Source organism: Coenobita brevimanus, chromosome 5 (assembly GCF_032717465.1).
Source record: "Coenobita brevimanus isolate Jiangsu-jjx chromosome 5, ASM3271746v2, whole genome shotgun sequence".
Classification (NCBI taxonomy): Eukaryota; Metazoa; Arthropoda; class Malacostraca; order Decapoda; family Coenobitidae; genus Coenobita; species Coenobita brevimanus.
In genome coordinates, this window is record NC_136958.1 from 25399228 (window position 1) to 25424478 (window position 25251).

Below are 25251 nucleotides of genomic sequence, written 5' to 3' on the forward strand. Positions count from 1 at the left end.
CCGTCCACTTTGTCTTATCTGCCTGTCTTTATAACCTTCTCACCCTAATATCCCTCTTCTCTATCCCTCTCTTTCTCACACACACCGTCCTCTCTAAACATAACCTCTCTTTCACAGCCACCCCTCCCTCATACGCACTCCATTAATTCCTCCTTTCACCACACACACACACACACACACACACACACACACACACACACACACACACACACACACACACACACACACACACACACACACACACACACACACACACACACACACACACACACACACACACACACACACAAGCGCGCATACTATTATGTTTGACCAAGAACAGAAAACTCGCAAGTTGAAAATGTGAACCGAACAGTGGGCCAAATAGGTCTGAAAAAGGATGACAAAATGCGAAGAATACAGAAAACGCAGAGAGAGAGAGAGAGAGAGAGAGAATGTGTGTGTGTGTGTGTGTGTGTGTGTGTGTGTGTGTGTGTGTGTGTGAACTGTTGCATCGAAATTGCCTGGCTGTTCCTCATTTCGGCACTGTGGATGAGTTTACCGTTGTGAAGGCGTCAGGGGAGGACGGGGGCCTGACCAAGAAGAGCTGGAGGAAAGAAGTGCAGAGGGGAGGGAATGGGGGATTAAGAGGAGGCGAGGGAGGGAGAGGAAGAGAGGGTGGAGGGGGAGCAGAACTGGGAGTGATAGTGGGGAGGTGTGGGGGTGGAGGTGAAAGAGGTACCGGTAGATGAAGAAATAGGTAGTGGTGGGGATGGGGATGGGGATGTAGGGGGAGTGCAAGGATTAACGGGGATGGGGGTTGGAAGAAGCAGTGGGTAAGGGTGGAAGGACTGACTTTGGTGGTCGAGTGCTTACCTCAGATAAATGATGTGGCAGTTGGTCTGCTGTCTGAAGAGACAAGATATCGATCCTAAACTGGAATTTCGTTCAGAATGGCTCCACCATATAATAAGAGCCCTAGCATGTATTCAGTATGGATGGCGAATATTTAGTGCTGGAGTGGGGGCAAGTGAGGGTGTGTATGGCAGGTAGCAGGACTAAAGGTGAGGGTGGAAGGAGGACTATTGGTCTTCAGGTAAAGGACTATCAAATCTATGACAGAACTAGGATGGTGTAGGTTCAGGATTGACGGTGGTGCTCTGACGAAAGGCTCCTTGATTTATGAAACACGCGAGCGGGATATGTTATTGGGGTAGGAGGTGTGTGTGTGTGTGTGTGTGTGTGTGTGTGTGTGTGTGTGTGTGTGTGTGTGTGTGTGTGTGTGTGTGTGTGTGTGTGTGTGTGTGTGTGTGTGTGTGTGTGTGTGTGTGTGTGTGTGTGTGTGTGTGTGTGTGTGTGTGTGTGTGTGTGTTCTTACCTAATTGTTCTTACATAATTGTATCTTTACAGGAATGAGTCAAGCTCGTACTGTCTCGTGTCTTAAACCATATTTATCATACATATCCTTAAATTTGTGAATTGTTTTGGCACACACTATTTCATTTGGTAGTGCATTCCATTGATCAATTGCTCTGTTTGGGAAACTGAATTTCCTTAAGTCTTTATCACCTCTCTTCTTATGCAGTTTTTTGCAGTGTCCTCTTGCTGATGCTTCTCCATATGTTAAGTAATCATTTATGTCTATTTTCTCCTTCCCTGATATGCACTTATATAGCATTATCATGTCACCTCTTTTCCTTCTCTCCTGTAGTGTTGGTAGATTCAGTTTATTTAGTCTTTCTTTGTAACTGAGGTCCCTTAAGCTTGGTATCCATCTTGTAGCGGCCCTTTGAACTTTTTCAATCTTGTCTATGTGCTTTTTGAGATGAGGACTCCAGACTACTGATGCATATTCCAGGGTTGGTCTAATGAATGATGTTATTATCCTTCTTAGCATGTCTTCATTTATGTATGTGAATGCTATTCTCATATTTGCAAGCAGTGTATACATGTTCCATACCTTCTCACTGATGTGGTCAGCCGGAGATAGTCTGTTATTGATAATCACACCTAGGTCTTTCTCTCTTTCTGATGTGTATAGGGTTTTATTTCCTAACTTATAATCCCAATCAGGTCCTTTTCCACTTTTACCAAACTTGATTACATGACACTTGTCCACATTGAATTCCATTTGCCATGTACTACTCCATTCATGAAGTTTATTTAATTCTTCTTGTAGCTCTTTACAAGAGTCTGTGTTAGTAATTCTCCTTTGTATTTTTGCATCATCTGCAAACATATTCAGATAGCTCTCATTTCCAGTGTTACTGTTTATATCATTTATATACACTAAAAACATGATTGGTGCCAGCACTGAACCCTGTGGTACTCCACTAGTCACTTCTTTCCATGATGAGTAGTTTCCTCTTAGTACTGTTCTCATTTCTCTTTTTATGAGAAAGTCTTGCATCCAACAAAACAGTTTGCCTCGAATTCCTCCTTGATGGTACAGTTTCCATAATAGTCTTTGGTGTGATACTGTGTCAAAAGCTTTCTTGAAATCTAAATAGATACTGTCCACCCATCCTTCCCTTTCCTGTATTGTGTTTGTTACTCTGTCATAGTAACTCAACAAATTAGTACCACATGATTTTCCTTTTCTGAAACCAAACTGTCTTTCTGTTATCATACTGTGTTCTTCTAGATGATTTACCCAAGCTTTTCTTATAAGCTTTTCTAATACCTTGCTTACAACACTGGTCAGTGATACTGGTCGGTAATGGATTTTATCTATTTCCTTTCTTGAATAAGGGGACAATATTTGCTTTTTTCCAAATATCAAGTAGTTTACCTTGACTCAAGGATTTCTTGAAAATTAAAAATAATGGTTTACTTAACTCCTTTGCACATTCTCGTAGTACCCAACATGAAATTTCATCAGGACCACTTGCTTTTCCTCTGTCTAATCTACTTAACTCCTTCTGTATTACTTTTTCTGCTATTTGTATATCTGGTAGTATGTGTGGACATGCATGTTCCACATAGTCCCTCTCAAAACTTTTTTCTTCTGTAAAAACTAATTGGAAATTCTTATTTAGTGCTTCACAAATATCTTTCTCTTGTGTATAAGTGATTCCCTCGTCCGTAATGGATTGTATTATATCTTTTACTTTGGTTTTGCTTCTGATATAACTGTAAAACAGCTTTGGTTGATCACTACTTTTATTTATTATATCCTCCTCAAACTGTTTTTGGGCTTCCCTCCTTATTCTTGTATAATCGTTTCTTGCCTGTTTGTAATTATTATACGCCCTTTCACTATTATGTCTTCTGTATCTATTCCACAACAAATCTCTTCTTTCTTTTGATTTTTTACATTCTGTATTGAACCATTTCTGTATTTTCTTATATGCTTCTTTGTGGTGTGGGATGTACTTCTGGACTCCTATTTCATAAAATTCACAGAATTTTTTATATACATCATTTAAATCTTGTCCTCTAAGCTCATTTTCCCAATCAGCTTCTAAGAAATACTTCTTTAGGTCTTGATAATTTCCCTTTTTATAGTTTAGGCTCTTTTTGTAACTGTCATTGCTGTTTACTATGTAATATGCTATCCTGAAGTTATAATTTAGTACTGCATGATCGCTTTGGCCGAGTGGAGGGTGATATTTTAAACTGTCAATATCATTTTCTTGCCTAGTAAATATTAGATCTAGCACTGAAGGTACATCAAGTCCTCTTTTTCTGGTGGTTTCCCTCACATGTTGCGTAAAGGCCCGTCCAGACGATCGAGCAATGCCCGCGGGCACAAGCGAGCAGTTTGCCTGTTGACGGGCTCACCGCTTGTGCCCGCGGGCAAATGTGTAAATTGCCACGGGCAATTTACGCATTTGCCCGCGGGCACAAGCAGTGAGCCCGTCAACAGGCAAACTGCTCGCTTGTGCCCGCGGGCATTGCTCGATCGTCTGGACGGGACTTTAGGAAGAACTCTTGTACGAGATCCAGGAGCTTTTGGTCCCAACAGCTTTCTTGGCTAATTATATCTAGAGTATTCAAATTTATATTTGTATTGAAATCCCCAGTTAGTATAATTCTTTCTGATTTCTCTTCCATTTTATGTAGTAATGATCTTAAACTCTGAATTGTACTCTCTGCCAGGTCCCCATATTCATCTCTTTCCCATGTGTTTGATCTGGGTGGCATGTACAAATTGGCTATAATTACTTTACCTTCAGATGTGTTGATCTCTACTGCAATCAGTTCTACTTGTGATGGTATATCTAGTTTTATTTCATTGACTTCTAGATTTTTCTTATTTAATATTATAATTCCTCCTCCTTTTTTTAAATTTCTGTCTCTTCTCCATATATTGTATTCCTCTAAGTTTAGTATGTCATTGGATATCCTTGGTGTTAATTTTGTTTCAGTTAGGCATATTATTTGTGGTTCATTTTCTCTGACATAATCATTTATCTCTAGTAATTTAGATACCATTCCATCCACATTTGAGTACATCAACTTTATCATCTTGTTTATATATTTGTCATGACATGGTTCTACTACCTTCCTCCTTTTTATTCCATCCTGTTTGTGTACCACTTTCCTACCTGCAATCCTATTACTTTGTAAAAAAAATTTCTTCTTCTCCTCTTCTGATCTTCCCTCATTTTTTGTTTTTGCTTCGTCCCTTTTCTCTTTCAGTAATTCCAGTTCTTCTTGTGTTAGGCATCTTTTTATCCATACATTTTTAAACTCCTCTTTTTCCATAAGATTCTTTGCATTTTTTAGTATCTCTTCCACAGTGTTTACACTCTGGAAAGTCACCTTTAGAGGTCTTGTCTTGCTTTTCTCATATTCCCCTAACCTTTTGTGTTCCTCTATGTCTTTACTACAGATTTCCTCTGATACTTCTTTCAGTAAGCTCATTACATTTGCCACCTCCTTTTTGTGTCTTGTGATCTTGTTTTTTACTTCTTCCTCTTCTATATCAGTGATTACTATAGATTTGTTTATATCTACTGAATCTCTGACTAACTTTGGATTGTTTTGGATTATTCTTTTCACTTCCTTTTTAATGCTTTTTTCCTCCACCCTTGTTTCCAAGTCTTTATTTACTTTCACCATTTCAGCATACGTGGTTTCCACATCATTTTTGTAGCTTTGCACAGCTTCATTCACCTGTGTTATCTTCTCCTCAATATCACTGTTCTGGTCAATAAGACTGCTTACTTGCCTAACTGTCTCTGTGTCATTTTTGAACTCTTCCATAACACTCTCGTGATTGACTACTGTACTTGCCATTTCACTCATTTTCTTCCTAAGTGTACTCAATTCCACTGTTAGTTCACTGATGGTTGTGTCTTTCTTATTGGCCTCCCTTCCTAGTTTTTCTATTTCTTCCTTTTGCAAGTGCATCTGCTTCTTTATTTCATCAATTTCATTTTTGAAAGCCATTTCTAGTTTGTTTACACGTTCAACCAGTCTATTGTGAGTCTTCACTTCAACCAGTTCTTGGTAGAAATCATCATTTTGCTTTTTACCTTTATCCCTTTTCTTCCAAATTTGCTTTACTAAAGTATGTATCCATTTTGCAATACTAAAAGTGCAGAGTATGTACTTACAATCCCCGTGTTGTTGTAGTCTAAACAAACCTCAGATGACTCAGCGTATTATTTTGTCTTGGTTCTCTTTCCTGTTTGAACAAGTCTTGTTTAAACTTTTTTTTTTCCTTTTAATAATGAAAAATCATTTAGTCTAACCTGGTACAGAGCTTGACTCATACAAAGTTACTAATTTAGGTAATGCCACTGGCCGTGTTGGTTCGGTATGGAGCGCCGATGTCGCACGTCCGCCTCGATTGAATCCCTGTGTGTGTGTGTGTGTGTGTGTGAGGGAGGGGGGAAATGGGAGAAATGGAGTTCCCCCGAGCTAAGCCCTATATTGGACTATATAGCCCCGCTAGGGTTACAGGAGCGAGCTACCACTCCCGGCACGGCAGCCCGGGCGAGGCTCGAACTCGCAATCCCCCGATTACGAGTCCAGCGCGCTACCACTGTGCTACCGCGCCCAGGGAGGGGGGAAAGCAAGTAACATTAGGAATTATATACCTTATTGTGAATCCTTTCAGGCGGGTAGGTTTTATTGCTGCAGAGAGAGAGAGAGAGAGAGACGAACCGACGAAACAAATTACTCCAAATATTACTCTTCTTCCTCTCCTTTATTCTCTCTCTCTCTCTCTCTCTCTGGAGACGTGTTAGAGGGCGTGCGTGTGCCCCTCAATCTGCACACCCACGGTCAGAAATATTTCCCCGCTGCGATATCAATTCACTTTCATCTCTCTCAATAATTTTCCCGCCCCCAAAATAGCTGATATTTGGAAAGCTGCTTTTCATCTACACTGCTTTCTTTATTCTGGGTTTCTGTGGGTTTATTTACGGCTCTGTCTCTCTACTGCTTTCTTTTTCTGTCTCTGGATTTTTGTGTGTTTATCTCTCCTCTGTCCCTGGTTCTCTCTCTCTCCCTCCGTGTGTCTCAAGTTTTGATAATCTTATTTGGTGACGTTATTTTTACGTATCAGTGTTTTTTGCCATTCTTGTCTCTTTGCTTGTGTCTGTCTGAATGTTTTTCTGCCCCTCCCTCTCTCTCTCTCTCTCTCTCTCGTAATAATTTTCCTGCCTCGAGAATGGCTGCTGCCTTTTGGTATCTGGGCGCTGGTTTTTGCCTTTAAGTGCTTTCTCTAGTTCTGTGTGTGTGTGTGTGTGTGTGTGTGTGTGTGTGTGTGTTTTGTCTCAGTGTTTCTCTGTTTAATGTTCTCAGGCTAAGGATTTCTGTGCGTCTGTCTGTTGTCTGTCTGTCTCTGTCTGTCTGTCTGTCTCTGTCTCCGTCTGTCTGTCTGTCTGTCTGTCTCTGTCTCTCTCTCTCTCTCTCTCTCTCTCTCTCTCTCTCTCTCTCTCTCTCTTTCTGGAGTTTGCTAGTCTTGAGGGCTGTGACTAAAAGACAAAAATAAATAAAAAGATAAATAAATAAGTAAATGTAATAATAACAAAAAAAAAAATTCAAATTCTCCCACAGACGAACATGTGTTTCCTGGATTGATGGGCTCCAGGGAAAGGACTATCTAGCCCCCCCCCCAAAAAAAAACTCAAAATGTTTTCGTTTGAATGTTGACAAAATTTTCAGAGAGAGAGAGAGAGAGAGAGAATAAGCAGAATAAAATCGTACAGGAAGAGGCGTTACGGATTCCAAAGAGCCATGTACACTCGGAAGCACTAATTTCTCCCCCCCTAGTAGCCGGAGTCGCGGCCAGTGAGAGACCAGGCGTTCGAACACCCCACACCCACATCCCCTCCCCCAACCCCAGTGGCAAATGTTGTTGGACAAATGTGGAACGGCCAAAGCTGGTGATCTTACAATGTCATGATTGTTTTTATAGAGAATCAGAACCAGTAGGTGTAAGTATATAAAGGTATTTAATGTGTATTACTGTGCTGTTATCCACAACATATGAAAAAGGAACGAAAATGAAAGAAGACCTACATTGTATTATGTGTTATTGTCTGTAATAGTTACGTCCTATATTATAATGTTACAAATAAGTATAGTGTTGTGAACAGCATCCGTTGAAAGATATGATGTCTTTTCTCATACATTCTCACTCCCGCCACCACCACCCATCTCTCTCGATTCCTGTCTCCACCAAACGCCTCTCTTATCCTCTCGTCCACCAGTCACACCCATTATTAACCAACGTAAACAAAGGTTGTGATGAAATGATCCATCAGGTATTGATCATATTATTACTATAATGCACGTCTGTATTAAGCACCAACAAATCAATAACATACAATGCTTCGGTATACCTGCCGACTATTTCATCTTGTTGTAAGCTGTTACGTGACATACTCACCGCAAGTTGGACCTTGTGATACAAGGACATACGGTTGTTTTACTTTAACACAGGTTGTGTGTGGTTTTGGACGCCCATGAATTCATATTAACGTGGCAATTTAAGCCTTACATTATAAACACTTAAGATTTATGTTCCTGTCATTAATGGATGGACGAAACGAATCAGGGATCGGTTCTGACGAACCACAAACTCTCTGCTTTTACGAAAATATTCCGACCTCCTGTGACAACAGTGACACAATGTCAATATGTAGACGACTGACCCACATTCAGTCGTATACATTGTGACATTTTGTCACTGTTGTGACAAGAGGTCGAAATATTTTCGTTGAAGCAGAGAGTTTGTGGTTCGTCAGAACCGATCCCTGATTCGTTTGGTTAATACGGTAGTGACAGGAATATAAACCTTACATGTTTATAATGTGAGGCTTAAATTGTCACGTTAATATGAATTGATGGACGTCCAAAAACACCCATAACCTGTGTTAGCAATAAACAGCAGTATGTCCCCGTAACAAGGTCAAACTTGCAGTGCATATGTCACGTAACAGCTTATAAGATGAAATAGTTGGCAGGTTTATCGAAGTATTGTATGTTACTGATTTGTTGGTGCTTAATACTGAGGTGTATGCTAATATTAATATTATCAATACCTGACGGATCATTTCATCAATATCTTTATGTTGGTTAACTAAGCGTGGGAGTGGGGGACAGGAGGATAAGAGAGGTGTTTGGTTGATATAAACCCAGAGAGAAGGGTGGTGGTGGTGGTGGTGGGAATGAGAATGTGTGAGAAAAGACATCATATCTTTCAACAGATGCTGTTCATTATACTATACTTATTTGTAGCATTATAATATAGGACGTAACTATTACAGACAATAACACATAATGCAATGTAGGTCTTCTTTCATTTTCGTTCCTTTTTCATATGTTGTGGATAACAGCACAGTAATACACATTAAATACCTTTATATACTTACACCTACTGGTTCTGATTCTCTATAAAAACAATCATGACATTGTAAGATCACCAGCTTTGGCCGTTCCACAATTGTCCAACAACATTTGCCACTGGGGTTGGGGGAGGGGATGTGGGTGTGGGGTGTTCGAACGCCTGGTCTCTCACTGGCCGCGACTCCGGCTACTAGGGGGGGAGAAATTAGTGCTTCCGAGTGTACATTACTTCCCTTGATTAATAAGTAAGAGCGAATCTCCTTGGTTACTATTCAGATTGCTGGGTTTGTGTTTATGTGACAAAAATGGACTACTATTACTTGAACTTTGATGAGTCTTAGTGATAGGTAGAAATGAGTCTCCTTGGTTACTAATCGCTGGACTTCCCACTTACAGGTGGACATTCAACAACACAGACCCATGAACCTTAGTTATGGGGTTGAAACGAGTCTTCTTGGTTACTGAACACTGGATTTGGTTGTTCAATGTAAAATTCAGTCTTATTAATGAGGTAGAAATGAGTCTCCTTGGTTACTAATCGCTGCACGTCCCCCTTACAGATGGACATCCAACAATATGTCATTTACCATACTTGTTCAGCTTAAAATTCACTGAGCCTTTGTTATGAGGAAGAAATGAGTCTCCTTCGTTACTAATCGCTATACTTCCCCGTACAGGTGACATTCAACAACACAGCGGACCCCATAGCCGTTCCCCAGGGGCGGTACACCTCCTCCAGCAGCCACAGGGTCATCACCTACACCCCTATGACAGACCTGGAGTAAGGGGAGGCTGCTGTGTAGGGCGTCCAATATTACAGGGAAGCAGCAGAAGCCTTGTGTCTTCCACATCGTGCCCGCAGGTGTGTGGGATGAGAGGGAGTGAGTGGGAGAGATGGGTGGGAGGGATAGAGGGAGATGTGGGTGGGGATGAGCGAGAGAGATATGGATGGGAGTGGATGAGACGTAGGAACGGATGGGTGAGAATGATAAAGTGGGTGGGAGGGACACAGGAAGTTGTGGGTGGGATAGAGCGAGGGAGATGTGGGTTGGAGTGCATGAGATGTAGGAACGGATGGGTGAGAGTGATGGAGTGGATGGGAGGGATGGAGAGAGGATGTGGGTGGGATAGAGCGAGGGATATGTGGGTGGGAGTGGATGGGATGTTGAAACGGATGGGTGAGTGTGAGAGAGTGGGTGGGAGGGATGTAATGGATGTGTGGGAGGAAAATGTGTGGGATAGAATGGGACATATGGGTGGGAGTGGATGGGTGGGAGGGACAGAGTGAAAGGGAAGGAGGGAGGGAGGGATAAAGTGGGTGGGTGAGGGGAAGGAAGGGAGGTGGGTAGGACAGAGGGAGAGAGGTAAGTGGGATTGAGAAGACATGGGTGAGTGGGACAGAGAATGAATGGGATGAAGCGAGGGGGGTGGGTGGGATCGAGGAGCAAAAAATGTATGGGAAAGAGGTGGGTGAGACAGAGGGGGAGATGTGTGGAATGAGATGGGCATGTTAAAAGAACTGATGTAGTATGACAACAAAAAAAAGGTGGGGAAAAGAAACTGAAGAGGTAAGAATCCACACGAAATAAAAATAAAAATATATATATGGTAAGAACGTAAAGGAAAATAAAGCATAGAGTTAAAGCAAAGAGGGAGCGAAACTGAGAAATAAAGCAAGGGAGAAAGACCGAAGCTCGAAATACGATTAGAGTAATATGGAAGAGGGAGATCATGAGGAAGATAGCGATGAAGTGGAATAAAGGATAAAGAGATTGAGGAGGAAGGGTATGGGAAGATGATCAAAGGAGGAAGTGAAATGGGGAAGTACTCGTGGGCTTACAAGGCTCCTTATCACCTTTCTTTTACCGATTTATTTCAGAATACTGAACGATAATATTCTTTGATTAAACGGAGATGATGCTTAAGTGGTTAGTTGAGTTGTTTGTTCTAAAAGATGCTAGTTCAATCGCAGGGTGACTTGAAATTCGTTTAAGCAGACTTTACTGAACTTCCGCAAGACTCACCAGCCATACTCAGCACGTATTCAGCACAGACGTTGGGTATTGGCGCCGAAGTGGTGACATGTGACTATGTATGATAAGTAGGCTGATTATTGGGCCTCACAGAAATTACTGTCAGATGTCAAGTCCAGAATCAGATACATGAAAAATACCTTGACTACACACAAACACAGGACTACACCCAGCATATAAACATACACTACTAAGTATACGGGACGACAGTATACAGAACATACTAATTAACATACCAGGCACTTCAGATATACTAAATACACAAATACACATACCAGCCATAAATCAAGTAACATTCAGGCAATCAGACAGGCTAGACATATTAAACACTATGATAAAATAGTGTGCTAGTCATTATAAGCACTTGTAGCAAATCTGCCGAAAAAATATCATCATTGCCATCACCACCATCTTCACTACCATCACCATTATCCTCCTCTTCCTCATCATCATAATCATCATCATGATCATCATCATCATCATCTTCACTACCATCACCATTATCCTCCTCCTCCTCCTCCTCATTATCATCATCATCATCATCATCATCATCATCATCATCATCATCATCATCATCTTCACTGCCATCACCATTATCCTCCTCATCATCATCATCATTAACATCATCATCATTATAACCATCATCACAATCTTCACTACCATCACCATTATCCTCCTCTTCCTCCTCCTCATCATCATCATCTTCACTACCATCACCATTATCCTCCTCCTCCTCATCATCATTAACATCATCATCATTATAACCATGAACACAATCTTCACTACCATCACCATTATCCTCCTCCTTATCATCATCATTAACATCATCATCATTATAACCATGAACACAATCTTCACTACCATCACCATTATCCTCCTCTTCCTGATCATCATCAATATCATCATCATCATCATCATCACCAACCACTTAAATTTTCATTATTCTACCACCGCCATTATAAATAATACACACACACACACACACACACACACACACACACACACAATTGTACATTTCAAAAGAGAGCCGTGCGTGTGTTTTTCAAGCATATTCCACGACCCAGATTTAGGATGCATTAAGCAGACACCAAAATAAATTATAATTGTAACCAAGGACATGCGAAATCTGAAAGCAACTTTTTGGGAGAGTAGAATTGTTGTCTGAAATTGAGGTGAGTATATATATATATATATATATATATATATATAGATATATATATATATATATATATATATAGATAGTTAGAGAGATATATATATATAGTTTTGTTTCAGGTGTAGTTGGTGTGTGTGTGTGTGTGTGTGTGTGTGTGTGTGTGTGTGTGTGTGTGTGTGTGTGTGTGTGTGTGTGTGTGTGTGTGTGTGTGTGTGTGTGTGGTGGTGGTTTGTTTTAGAGGGGATAGGAACAGGAGTGGAGAAATGAAGGAAAAGAGGAAGTAAGGAAGAGGAAGGAAAAATGATACGATGATGGGGGAAGGAAAGGCAAGGCGAAGGAACAGAGCAACGGTGGAGGAAGAGGAGAAAGAGGAGAGAAGAGGAATTCAGAGAGAGGTAGGATGGAGAAAACGGGAAAGCAGGAGTAGGAAGAAAGAGAAGGAGACTGAAGATGAAGAGGGAGGAAGAAGAGAGGAGGGATAGGAGGAAAATCGATGGGACAGAAAACTAAACTAAAGGAGACATTACAGAAAAAGAGGAAGATGGGAGGAGGTGAACTGAGGGTTGGTAAGGAAGAGACAACAAGGAGGAGGAGGAAGAGGTTGACAGAGGGAGAGGAAAGAGGGGAGAGGGAAGGACTCGGAATAGGGAAAGGGGAAAGACAGAGAGAAGAGACAAGGTGAGGGGCTAGAGAAGAAATTACACTAGATGGAGGAGGAAGAAAGAACAGAGGAAAAGGAGCCATGGAAAGGAAGTATAGAAACAGGGAAGTAGGGGGTATGAAGGAATGACAAGTGGAGAGAGGTGCGGCAACAGAGGAGGGGGTGAACAGGGGTGGGGAGCGAGCAGAGGGAGAGGCTTTGTGATAATTATACCCCAAAAAGTGAAGAAATAATGCTTATAAAAACACACCTAGTAAAGTGAGGTCTTTGATGAGTACAAACATTTCGCTCTACTGTGTTCTGCCAAGCTAACTGACAAAGCTAAGCAGAGCGAAAAGTTGCTATTCAGTAAAGACCATCTCCCCAGGTGTGTTTTAATCAGCAGAGGGAAAGGGAATAGGGGAGACAGAAAAGGGCCAAAAACATGGGAAGAGGAAGAAATACAGAAAGAGGGAGAGAGAGAGGATGAGGGAAAGACAGAGAAAGAAGGAGACAGAGGGAGAGGAGCAGGGGTTAGGGGGAGGGTAGACACTTAAGGGGAAGGAAGGAAGGATGGAAGAGAGAGAGAAGAGGAAAGGGAGGGGAAGCTAGAGGGCCCAAGGAGAGACAGGAGGAAAAATGAGACAGAAGGGGACAAGGGGGAATAGAGGAGGGGGAGGAGAGAAAGAGAGAGAGGGAGGGGGAGAGGGAGGGGGATTCAGGTGGACTGTAGAATTGTTATTATGTAACCAGGGTACAATGCACACAAATTAATTTGCTCACACACACACACACACACACACACACACACACACACACACACACACACACACACACACACACACACACACACACACACACACACACACACACACACACACACACACAATACAGTAACATAAAAACAGCAATATTTCACATCTCTTCCTTCTTGTGACTCAGAAAGGAAATCGCACACATAAACATACACACACAAACACACATAAACACACATATATATACGCCACACACACGCTAAGAAAGAACCCAGAAATACACAAAGAATAAGCACTGAAAGGAAAAGGAATAAAAAGCACGTAAAATCCCAACACACACAAATGGGAAAAATACGCACAGTGGCAGGCACACACATAATGAAGCACACACACACATAAAAGACACACATGCACACACACACACACACACACACACACACACACACACACACACACACAGGTTCTTGATTACTTGACGTTAATGAGAGACACTGAGAAGCTTCCCCCCCCCCTCTACTTTCCCTCTCCCCTTCCACCCTCCCTTCCCTGCCTCCCTCAACCCCTCTTCCCTCCCCTTCCTCTCCATCCCATTTCCCTCTTACCCCCTCCTCTTCTGCCCATCAGGCAGTTACAAATGATAGTGTACCAGTATCTTCCTCACCCAGCGATTCAGTACTTTCCTCGCCAGGCAAAGTCCCCTTTACTATGGTAAGAAATGGCGCAAAACCCGGAAAAGGTACGAGGAAGCACCTTCCCATAACTACGTACAATCGCTACCAGATCCTTGCCGAAGCGGTTGATGAGACAGAAAAAACAAGGCTTATTGGGGACTCTACTGTACGCGGTCAGTTGGAGGAATTTTGTGGACGCGCCCCCAGCAGCAGAAAGAGGTAGTGTCAGGAGGTGGACTATGTGATATCACAGAAGCCTGCGATGAGGTCACAAAAGACGCAAATGACAAAACTCTATACGTCATCCACGTTGGTACGAATGATCTGAAGCGCAATAGATCGGAGGAACTGCTAGCAAAGTATCATGAAATGATCAAACGATTCAAAATTAAGTCCACTAATGTGATAATATCTGGTATACTCCCAAGGATCAAGGCAGAGAATAGTTTTTATGGTAAGGCCTTCAGCACAAATAACCGACTCAAATCTCTCTGCACGCAAGAGGGAGTCGCTTTTGTCAATCTGTGGGATCAGTTTTATGAGCAACATACTCTGTTCCAGAAAGATGGTCTCCATTTGAACTCGGTAGGAGTGGCACAGCTAGGTAGACTTTTACACGATAAAGTCGCCCTCTTCAAATAAAAAAACACGGCACGTCCAGGAGCAGTAACCTCAACATAAATACCCGCAAAGTCAGTTCATCAACTGTTTGGGACGGAATTAGAGTCTGCTGTGTTAACGCACGTAGTCTAAGTAACAAGTTTGAGGATTTAGAATCTCTTATTTACCCAGAAAATTATGATATTGTTGGCATCACAGAGTCCTGGATTAAGACGTCTGACCATGAATTTCTAGCGGAATACTCATTAACAGGGTACAATATTTTCAGCTGTGAGCGACCACATAGAGCTGGTGGCAGTGTTTTACTATATGTGAAAACTAGTCTCCAAACCCAGTATTACCAACATAGATGTCAGTTATGTTCAGCTAAGTATTAATTCACACAAAATAAATATATCTCTCATCTATCGTCCTCTAGCACAGTCAACTGAGACAGATAAAAAACTCAATGATCAAATTGCGGAAATATGTTGTCAAGAGGATAGCGTAATTTTTGGAGACTTTAATCTACCGGTAACAAAGTGAGGTGAAACGCTGGCGGCACACTCAGGACAAGAGCTTTATACGAATCTTCAAGAAAGCGCCATTTCCCAACATGTAGAATACCCAACGAGAGGAAACAATATCCTAGACATCATCTTGACAACATATGATAACCTAGTCAACAACGTTGAAATCGGACCTGAGTTTAGTTCCAGTGATCATCGAATTATACAATTTAATATTAATACTGAAAAAGTTAAGGAAACAGTGAGCGAAGAAAAGGTCCCAGATTATCGTAGAGCTGATTTCACCAGGCTCAGAGCACTACTTGCAAATACAGACTGGAATGAAATGTCTGAAGTCGATGACATAAACCAAGCATGGAAAGTATTCACCAAAAAATTTAATGAAGCGGTAAAGTCATGTGTGCCACTAGGCAACAGACGTCCAGCTGGTAATAGTAAACCAAAGTGGTGGTCCAGTGAAATTAAAAGTAACTTAATAGCCAAAAATCAGGCATACCGTAAATATAAAACTACACAAAATAATGATGATAAATTACAGTACGAAAATCAATGCCGCATATCGAAAAGACTTATTAAACAAAGCAAAAGAGCATTGGAAATGCACATTGCTAATACGTGCAAACCAAATCCTAAAGAATTTTACAGTTACATTAGAAAGAAAAAGGTTATGACTACATCAATAGGTTCTCTAGAAATGAACAATGGCAAACACACAGAAAATGAGGTTGATGTGGCGAACATTCTTAACGATTATTTGCGTCTGTTTTTACAGTTGAAAACAACACCAGAAACCTACTGTTACCCACAAACCAAGCAAATAGCACAGTCCTTAGTAACTATGCTATCCATAATAACGATATTCTTTCAGCCATAAATAGTAGGAACATAAACAAAACTCATGGCCTTGATAAAATATCACCGAGAATTCTCAAAGAAGCAAAAAATGAGTTACTGCTGCCACTCTCTGTCTTATTCAATAAATCGTTAAGTACTGGGAAAGTTCTATGTGAATGGAAACTAGCAAATGTAACACCAATTGTCAAAAAAGGAAATAAGTCGCACCCAGGATATTACAGACCAGTCAGCTTAACATCAATAGTGTGCAAGTTAATGGAAAAAATCATAAGAGATAAAATAATTAATTATTTAGAAGAAATAGGGGTCTTTGTATGCAGCATGTGTTAGGAGTGTAATGCTGTATGGTAGTGAGACCTGGGCAGTGAAGGAGGAAGATATTCGCCGGCTCAGACGTACAGAAATGACAATGATTAGGTGAATGTGCAGTGCATCCCTGCGTCCAAGGCCTGGAGGGGCTGGGTTTACGATGGAAGTTTAGAGGTAGGATGGGACTGGAGTTTATTGGTGTTGTGATGAGGAGAGGTAGATTGAGATGGTTTGGACATGTGGAGAGGATGGGGGATGATAACTGGGCGAGGAAGATGAGAAGTGTTAATATTGGGGGTGGGGTTATGAGGGGTAGACCGAGAAAGACATGGGACGAGGTCATTAAGTGTGACCTCAGGGTTAAGGGACTGAACAGGGAGGCTGCAATGGGTCGTGCAGCGTGGAAAGCCACCATTAGGTGACCAAGGCCGACACATGCAGGCATGTTGGAGCCTTTAAAAACGAAACGAAATTAATATAATTAAAGACTCACAGCATGGATTCAGATGTCGTTGTTCATGCTTAACTAACTTACTGGACTGCTTCCATGATGTTTATAAATCATACGATGACTCAAGAACAGTAGATATAATTTGCCTCGACTTTCAGAAAGCATTTGACACTGTCCCTCACAAGCGTCTCATGAACAAAATAGAAGCACATGGAATAAAAGGGAATACGCAGAAATGGTTACAAGACTGGCTTTCAGACCGAAAACAGGGAGTTGTGATAAACGGAAAGGAATCCAAATGGCGTAATGTGATCAGCGGCGTTCCCCAAGGCTCAGTACTTGGACCGATACTTTTTATTATCTTTGTAAATGATATTGATGAGGGTCTAAACTGTATAGTATCCAAATTTGCAGATGATACTAAAATAACCAGTAAAGTCACTTCAAAATTACAGTGGCAGCAGTTACAAAATGACCTTAATACTTTAGCAAGCTGGGCAGAAAAATGGCAAATGAAATTCAACACAGAAAAATGTAAAGTACTTCATGTTGGAAGTAACAACGTCCATGCAAATTACAAAATGAACAATATCCAGTTATCAAGTACTGACAATGAAAAGGATCTTGGTGTGATAATATCAAACGACCTAAAACCAAGTAAGCAGTGCTCTGAGGTGGTTAAAATTGCAAACAAGCTGGTGGGTTTTATTGGAAGAACTTTCGAGTTTAAATCGGAAAAAGTCATACTTGCCTTGTACAACTCACTAGTGCGCCCCCATCTTGAGTATTGTGTGAATTCTGGTCTCCGTACTACAGAAAGGACATTGAAAAATTAGAGAGAATTCAGCGAAGAATCACAAAAATGATACCATGACTTAGAAACAAACCATATGAGGAACGCCTTGAAGAACTTAAATTATTTAGCCTAACGAAGCGCAGGTTAAGAGGGGACCTTATTGAAGATTTCAAAATCATGAAGGGATATGACAACTTAGATATGAATAAATATATTGATATAGACTGGTCGAGTCAAACCAGAAGTAACGGCTGCAAAATTATTGGAAAGCGTTTCCAATCCCATGAAGCAAAATACTTCTTCTTTAACAGAGTTGTAAATATCTGGAACAGATTATCCTCAGATACCGTGAACAGTATCTCAATTGAGACATTCAAAAGCAAAATAGACAAGTATTTGCACGAGAATCCTCAGCTGACTCTTTTTCTGTCCGAATAACTTGCTTTTATAGCTACGGGTAAGTTCTTCCCCTTTTGTCTACAAGACACCCCGTAAACAATGTACCCGTACATAGTGTCGCCTCACGTCATTATACGTTTTTCAATTTATTCAGTGCAAATATAGTAATATAAGCACAGATTACGATCTGCACAGATAGTCCTGAGTTAACAGTCACTACTATTACCTTCGACCTGTGATGGGCTGTGGATCACTGAGGGTCCCTGTTAGTCAAGTGACCACCATCGGGATTTTTTTAATGTACCAGGGGTCACTGCTTCAGGAGGAAACATGTGTACTTGTCCCACATGGGAGAGTTCCTTGTCTCACTGGAGTGAACGGAACTAGGGCCTGATTGACTGCTGCCTACCTTAAAAGCGCCAGGCAAGGCTGCCGCACCAACCCTAAACATCCACACTGTGCAGTCCCCTCGTGTCTACAGGACACCCCGTAAACTTAACATAGTGTCACGTCACGTCATTATACATTTTTCGATTTACTAAATGCAAATTAGGTAATATACAGTAAGCACAGATTAGGATCTGCACAGATAGCTCTGAGTTAACGGTCACTACTCTTACTTTCGACCTGTGATGGGCTGTGGCTCACTGAGGGTCCCTGTTAGTCAAGTGATCGCCATCGGGATTTTTTTTAATGTACCCGGGGTCACTGCTTCAGGATGAAACTTGTGTACTTGTCCCACATGGGAGAGTTCCTTGTCTCAGTGGAGTGAACGGAGCTAGGGCCTGATTGATTGCTGCCTACCTAAAAAGCGCCAGGCAAGGCTGCCACACCACCCCTAAACATCCACTCTACACATTGTACATCCACACTGTGCACTGTGCAGTCCCCTTTTGTCTAAGACACCTTTCTTATATATTTTTCAATCTCCCCAATGCAAAGAAAGCAATATAAGCACAGATAACCCTGAGTTAACGGTCACTCTTGTTACTTTCGACCTGTGATGGGCTGTGGATCACTGAGGGTTCCTGTTGGTCAAGTGACCACCTTCTGGATTTTTTTTAATGTACCAGGGGTCACTGCTTCAGGAGGAAACTTGTGTACTTGTCCCACATGGGAGAGGTCCTTGTCTCAGTGGAGTGAACGGAGCTAGGGCCTGATTGACTGCTGCCTACCTTAAAAGCGACAGGCAAGGCTGCCACACCACCCCTAAACATCCAGACTGTGCAGTGTGTAATTTCCACGTTATGTCCACAGACTTCCCATTAACTCAATGTACCGGTTTATAATGTCAAGCCGTAACTATTAGTTTATTTGATTACTTTCTCTTTCAGGTTACTCAATCGGGTAGCTTATAGACAAAGTATTATAGAATGTGACTTTTCCTTTCCAATATTTTATATGAAATTTCCATGTCAGTTTTTCCATGCTACATGGTGGTTTTTCTCACTTTTTCCTGGAGGGTTTGGTGGTGGGGGAGCCTTCTTGCTTTAGTATCCTTATCCTTCAGCGTGTAGAGTTAGATCGTGTAGTCATAGTTTTCTTTGTAACAAGCAGCCTCGAAAGGACCATAAGGTCTGTTGCTGTTTGCTTTCCTATGTAATCCTATGCAATCCTATGTAATCCTTCCCATCCCCTCTCCCGCCCTCTCTCTCCCTCTCACTTCCCCCATTCCTGTCATCTTTCATCCACCTCCTCCTCCTCCTCCTTTCTCGCTCCCTTTCTCCTCACCCTCCATCCCCTATATCCTCCCATTACTCCCCTATTTCCTCCTTCACCTCTCTCTCTCTCTCTCTCTCTCGTACATTATCCTCTCTTTCTTCCAAACCCCCCTCTCTATCGTTTCCTCTCCTTCTTCCCTCCTTCATCTCACCCTCTCTCTTCCTCTAATTACTTCACCTCTCACCTCTCCTCCTCCTCCTCCTCCTCCTCCTCCTCCTCCTCCTCCTCCTCCTCCTCCTCCTCGTTTCCCCTCTTCCCTTCCTTCATCTCCACCTCCTCCCACCCCTCTTCCTTCCTCCTCCCCATGAGTTAACCACTGCAATTATACCTCCAACCTGTCTCTTTGTTTTCCAACCTCCCCCCCGCTCTCTCTCTCTCTCTCTCTCTCTCTCTCTCACACACACACACACACACACACACACACACACACACACACACACACACACACACACACTCACACACACACACTGCTCGCTGGTGCAGTGGTAACGTTCTCGCTTGCCAACTGGTGGACGGGAGTTCGCGCCTCGCTCAGGTTTCGAAAAGTTTCACTGATGAAGTGGGTGGTTACTGTCCCCCTTGAGCAAGGGGATGGGTGTGTGTGTGTGAAGGTCACAGCCTTGCCCTTAGATCGGACTATTATATGAGCTCTCAGCTCCCTTCCGGGAGGGTAAAAAGCTGACAATCACGACCATCAAGTGATCCTGACCGACCCGACCCGGTGAATTACACACACACACACACACACACACACACACACACACACACACACACATAAATATTCACATGCCTCCCCACTCCATCTACCTCTGTCCACTTACTCTCGCCTCAATACTGGCTCCCTAATCTCTCTCTCTCTCTCTCTCTCTCTCTCTCTCTCACATCCCTTTTTGTCCCTCCGTCAGGCAAGCCAGATCCCCCACGGAACTGCACAGCCATCCCTCGCACCCGCAGCTCCGTCAAGGTGAGGTGTGAGGCAGGTGGCAGGTGGCAGCAGAAATTCCTCCTTCAGGTGATACTCCAAGCCTCGCCCACACCACACGCCGTCAACCTCGCCTCTGCTTCACCTGCCTTCATCGTAAGTTTTTTTGACCCTCGATAACGTGAAGAATATTTTAAATAATGAGTTGAATTCTTTACCTCCCTTGAAGTATTTTATCATGTTTGCCAGAGGGAGATATTTTGAAGAGAGGTAGTTCATGGAGGCTAAATCTTCTACCTCCATTACCTCCATGCTTAGTGAGGGAGGTACCTTCAAGCCTCCCCCATACATCAAGCCTTCAATCCCACCTCCAATTATCTCCTCTTCACCGTGAGTCAACAACCATGCCTTATAGGCCCATTCCACATTTTATTCTTTGATTTTTCGCACATTTAATTTTTACTCTCAGATATATATTACGATACGAAACAGGGCCTTTCAACCTTAAGACTAATAATATCCCACTTAACATCTTTCAAATCTTTAATAAATATACCCAGTTTTGGTTTCCTTAGCTATTTTTTGGCCACAGATTTTTAGCATCCTTTACTCAGAGATTTTTAGCACTTTAGCAGAAATTCTTAGCACTTCTCACTCCACATATTTTTAATACTTCTTAATCAGAGAATATTCCAAACCCTTACTCAGAGATTCATAGCGTCCCTTACTCAAATCTGTATTCTTAACACTCCTTACGCAAATATTCTTAGCACCCTTTACTCACAGATTCCTAGCACCCGTTACTCAGATACTGGATTGGTGAGAATTAGTGATACTGAAAGTAGTAGTCAAACTGCAGTCTACTGGGTTCACGTTCTGATAAGCCTGGGATCGCAACTACTACTACTACTAACGTCTTTATAATCCTCCTCAGTTTCTTACGTTCCTGGGATGACATGACCACAATCTCTACTACACATCTTTGTTACTGTCTCCAGATGCACCCATTCTTCGCCAACACTTCAACCTAACCTCCCAAGGATATAACAGGGGGATAATGGGCAAGGAAATGATAGCCAGATAATGGGCAAATAAAAATAGGTATCATAAGTCTCACACCAACGACCCATTATCGTTATCAGAGGCAATTACACTTATAATTAAACACCGTAATCTTCCAAGAGGGAATAGGAAGGTAATGGGCAAGATTAAAATAGAACTGGGGAGTCGGAGTCTATAATTATCGTTCATTTTGTTTATCCATCATTATCATCATCACCCATTTCTTACCCTTCCTCCTCCTCCACTTTCTCTTTATCATCATCATCATCATCATCATCATCATCATCATCGTCATCATCAGTTACTTACGGTGTCCTTCCTCCTCCTCCTCCTCCTATCATCATCATCATCATCATCATCATCATCATCATCACCACCACCATCACCGCCACCACCATCACCACCATCACCGCCACCACCATCACCACCACCACCAACATTATCATCAACATCTTACCCTTCCTGCTCCTGCTCCAGCTCCTCGTCCTCCTCCTCATCATCATCATCATCACTATCATCTTTTCCTTTCCCATCCTCTGCCATGGTTCTCTTCCTTTTTGCTTCTCTTCCTCTCATCAGCTTTTCTTGCTATCGTCTATAGTACCTCTATCTTTCCACATCCATATTTATTCACTTTTTCTTCAATTCCCATTTCATTTCTCTTTCATCTTTCCCTTTGACTGGCTTTCTTCATTCATGTTTCCAATTTTTCTCGACTTCCTCTCTCTCTCTCTCTCTCTCTCTCCACTTCTACCTTACCTGACGTCCATATTTTTTTTCAATTTTCTCTTTACATTTCACTCACCTTCCCCTCTTACCCCAAATAATTTCTTTTTCTTTTTCACATCCTTCGTTTATTCCATCTACTTCCCGTGTTTTCATTACCTCTTCGTCATTTTTTTTTCGTCTTTCTTTTCGATGTTCCGTTGTCTTAATATTTTCTTTTTCCCCATTTTTTCGTTCTCTATAGTCTCAATTTTTTTATCATCATCTCTCTTGCTTTCTTCTTCTACCTCTTTTTTTTTTTTTTTTAAGTATATTTTTCCGCGTTATGTCCCTCCCTTTATTCCCTTTTCCTCTTTTCTCTTTAATATTTCATCTCCTTTTTTCATTATTTTCCTATACTCTTTTACTTCTAAGCTTCGTATTTTTCTGCATTCTCATCTCTCTCTCTCTCTCTCTCTCTCTCTCTCTCTCTCTCTCTCTCTCAATGCGCTTTCCTTTCTCTTCCTTTCTCCATTCGCTTTCCTCTCTCTTCTTTTCTCCATTCGCTTTCCTCTCTCTTCGCTTCTCCAATCCCCTTCCTCTCTCTTCCTTTCTTTTTTCCCCTTCCTCTCTCTTCCTTTCTCCATTCGCTTTCCTCTCTCTTCCTTTCTCCATTCGCTTTCCTCTCTCTTCCTTTCTCCATTCGTTCTCTCACTCCCCCTCTCCTCTTGTCATTCATTTCCATACTCCAACTTTTACCCAAACCGTATCTTACTTTTCCTCCCCTACTATTCTCTCTCACTTCCTCCACAAATATTTCCTTTCTCTCTCCTACTCTCTCTCTCTCTCTCTCTCTCTCTCTCTCTCTCTCTCTCTCCCATCTGTGTTTCTCTCTTTTATTCTTTCTATCTGTCTTTTTAGCTGTTTGTCTGTCTGTCTGTCTGTCTCTCCCACTCTTTCCATGATTATCTTATGTCTCTTAATGCTATCATTCTCAGGTCGCAAATATAAGACCCAGGTTCGATTCTGGTGCCGGTCAGACTCATAGACAAAGCCTGTTTCTTCCTTCTCCCAGTTTACTCAGCAGTGCAATTAGGGACCTGCCTATAACATTAACAGTTCGGGTCGTACTCTATGGGAAAATATGGACTTAAAAAAAATATAATCCCAGTCTTAATTATTCTCGCTATGTCGTTAGGTATTAATCAAAGCCTTCTTCTACCTGCTGCCATTCAAAGTGTTATAGTCTTGTGGACTTGGGAGGCTCCGTTGCACCTCTTCCTTGGCGATTTATTCATTTTTTTTTTTTCATATTTTCTTGTATTTTAATTTTATCGTTATATCACGCTTCTCCACTCTCCTCTCCTAATCCCATCAAATTCTCACTCCTCCTTCCTCCCCCTTCCCCTTCCCCCATCCATCCCCCCCTACCCTCATTCCCTTCACTCCTCATCCCCTCCCTCCACTCCTCAACCTTCTCTCCCTCTCCCCAGTTACCATTTCCCTACCCTTTCCCCAACTCCACTCCCTCTCCCTTTTCCCCATCCCTTTCCTAACTCCACTCCCTCTCAACATTACCCTACCTCTTCTCCATCCTTCCATTCACTCCTTCCACTCCCCCCTCATCTCCCCTTCCCTCCCTCACCCACTGTCCCCCATCTCCCCCCACACAAGTAGAGGCGCTGAGGGATGAGGGGAGGTATCAGCTGCTCGTATATGCCTACAACGAGAAGGGGAGCAGCGCCCCCTCCCACCTCAGACTCAATAACGTGGGCGCTACCAACTCCGTGTTCCAGACCCATGATGAGATAGATAGAAGGAGAGATAGATAGACGGATAGACAGATAAATAGACAGATGGATAGATAAAGATAGATAGATGGACTCAGACAGATAGATAGATAGGCAGATAGATAGATGGATAGATAGATAGACAGATAGACAGACAGATAGGTTGGATGGGTGGGTGGAATGACAGGCAGAGAGACAAACATATACTGTATATATATATATAGAGAGAGAGAGAGAGAGAGAGAGAGAGAGAGAGAAAGAATACTTCGTAACCCCCTAGTTATTACAGCACATAATTGTAAACATATGCTAACAAGTTTCCAAATCTGAACGTACATTTTCACATTCTGGGGGGACAGAGTCATTGCATATACATACAAGTGAAAGAGGAATTTTGGTTTTGGCCCATGAATGTATATACAAGAATTTATATTGTTACTCCGGAAAAAAGAATAAGCGCATGGTTTAGTTGAGGGATACCAGGTATGTGTGTGTGTGTGTGTGTGTGTGTCTTAGTGTAGTTGATATTGTTGTTTTATTCTGGCACGTAATATCCTGTATGCATGTGTGTGTGTGTGTGTGTGTGTGTGTGTGTGTGTGTGTGTAGTTGTTACTGTTGTTTTGGTCTCTTCCGTTTATTATTCTGTATGCATGATGTGTGTGTGTGTGTGTGTGTGTGTGTGTGTGTGTGTTTTAGTGTAGTTGATATTGTTGTTCTGGTCTGGCACGTAATATCCTGTATCCATGTGTGTGTGTGTGTGTGTGTGTGTGTGTGTGTGTGTGTGTGTGTGTGTGTGTGTAAGTCTTATGATCATACCTGTCATATAGACACACACAGTGTGCGTTTAAGTCTATGTGCCCGTTTATGTGCGTAGTTTGCTGCATGTCCCTTGGTATAGGAGTATATATATCATGTGCGTGTAGCCTATGTGGTCAAGCTAAGTGGCCTCATGTGGACGTGTTTGTACGCCCCATGTCAGTAAGTACATAATTCAGCGATTGCCATAACATGTTGGGCCTGATTACAGTTAATTACATGGTTTTGCGTCCTTGTGCGGTCGCGTGCGT

The 25251-nt window shown here is 42.1% G+C and overlaps 1 pseudogene; it reads left to right on the forward strand.

The window, feature by feature from the left end:
* LOC145398514 (uncharacterized) overlaps positions 1-25251 on the forward strand; it is a 110552-nt pseudogene that overhangs the window by 62460 nt on the left and 22841 nt on the right.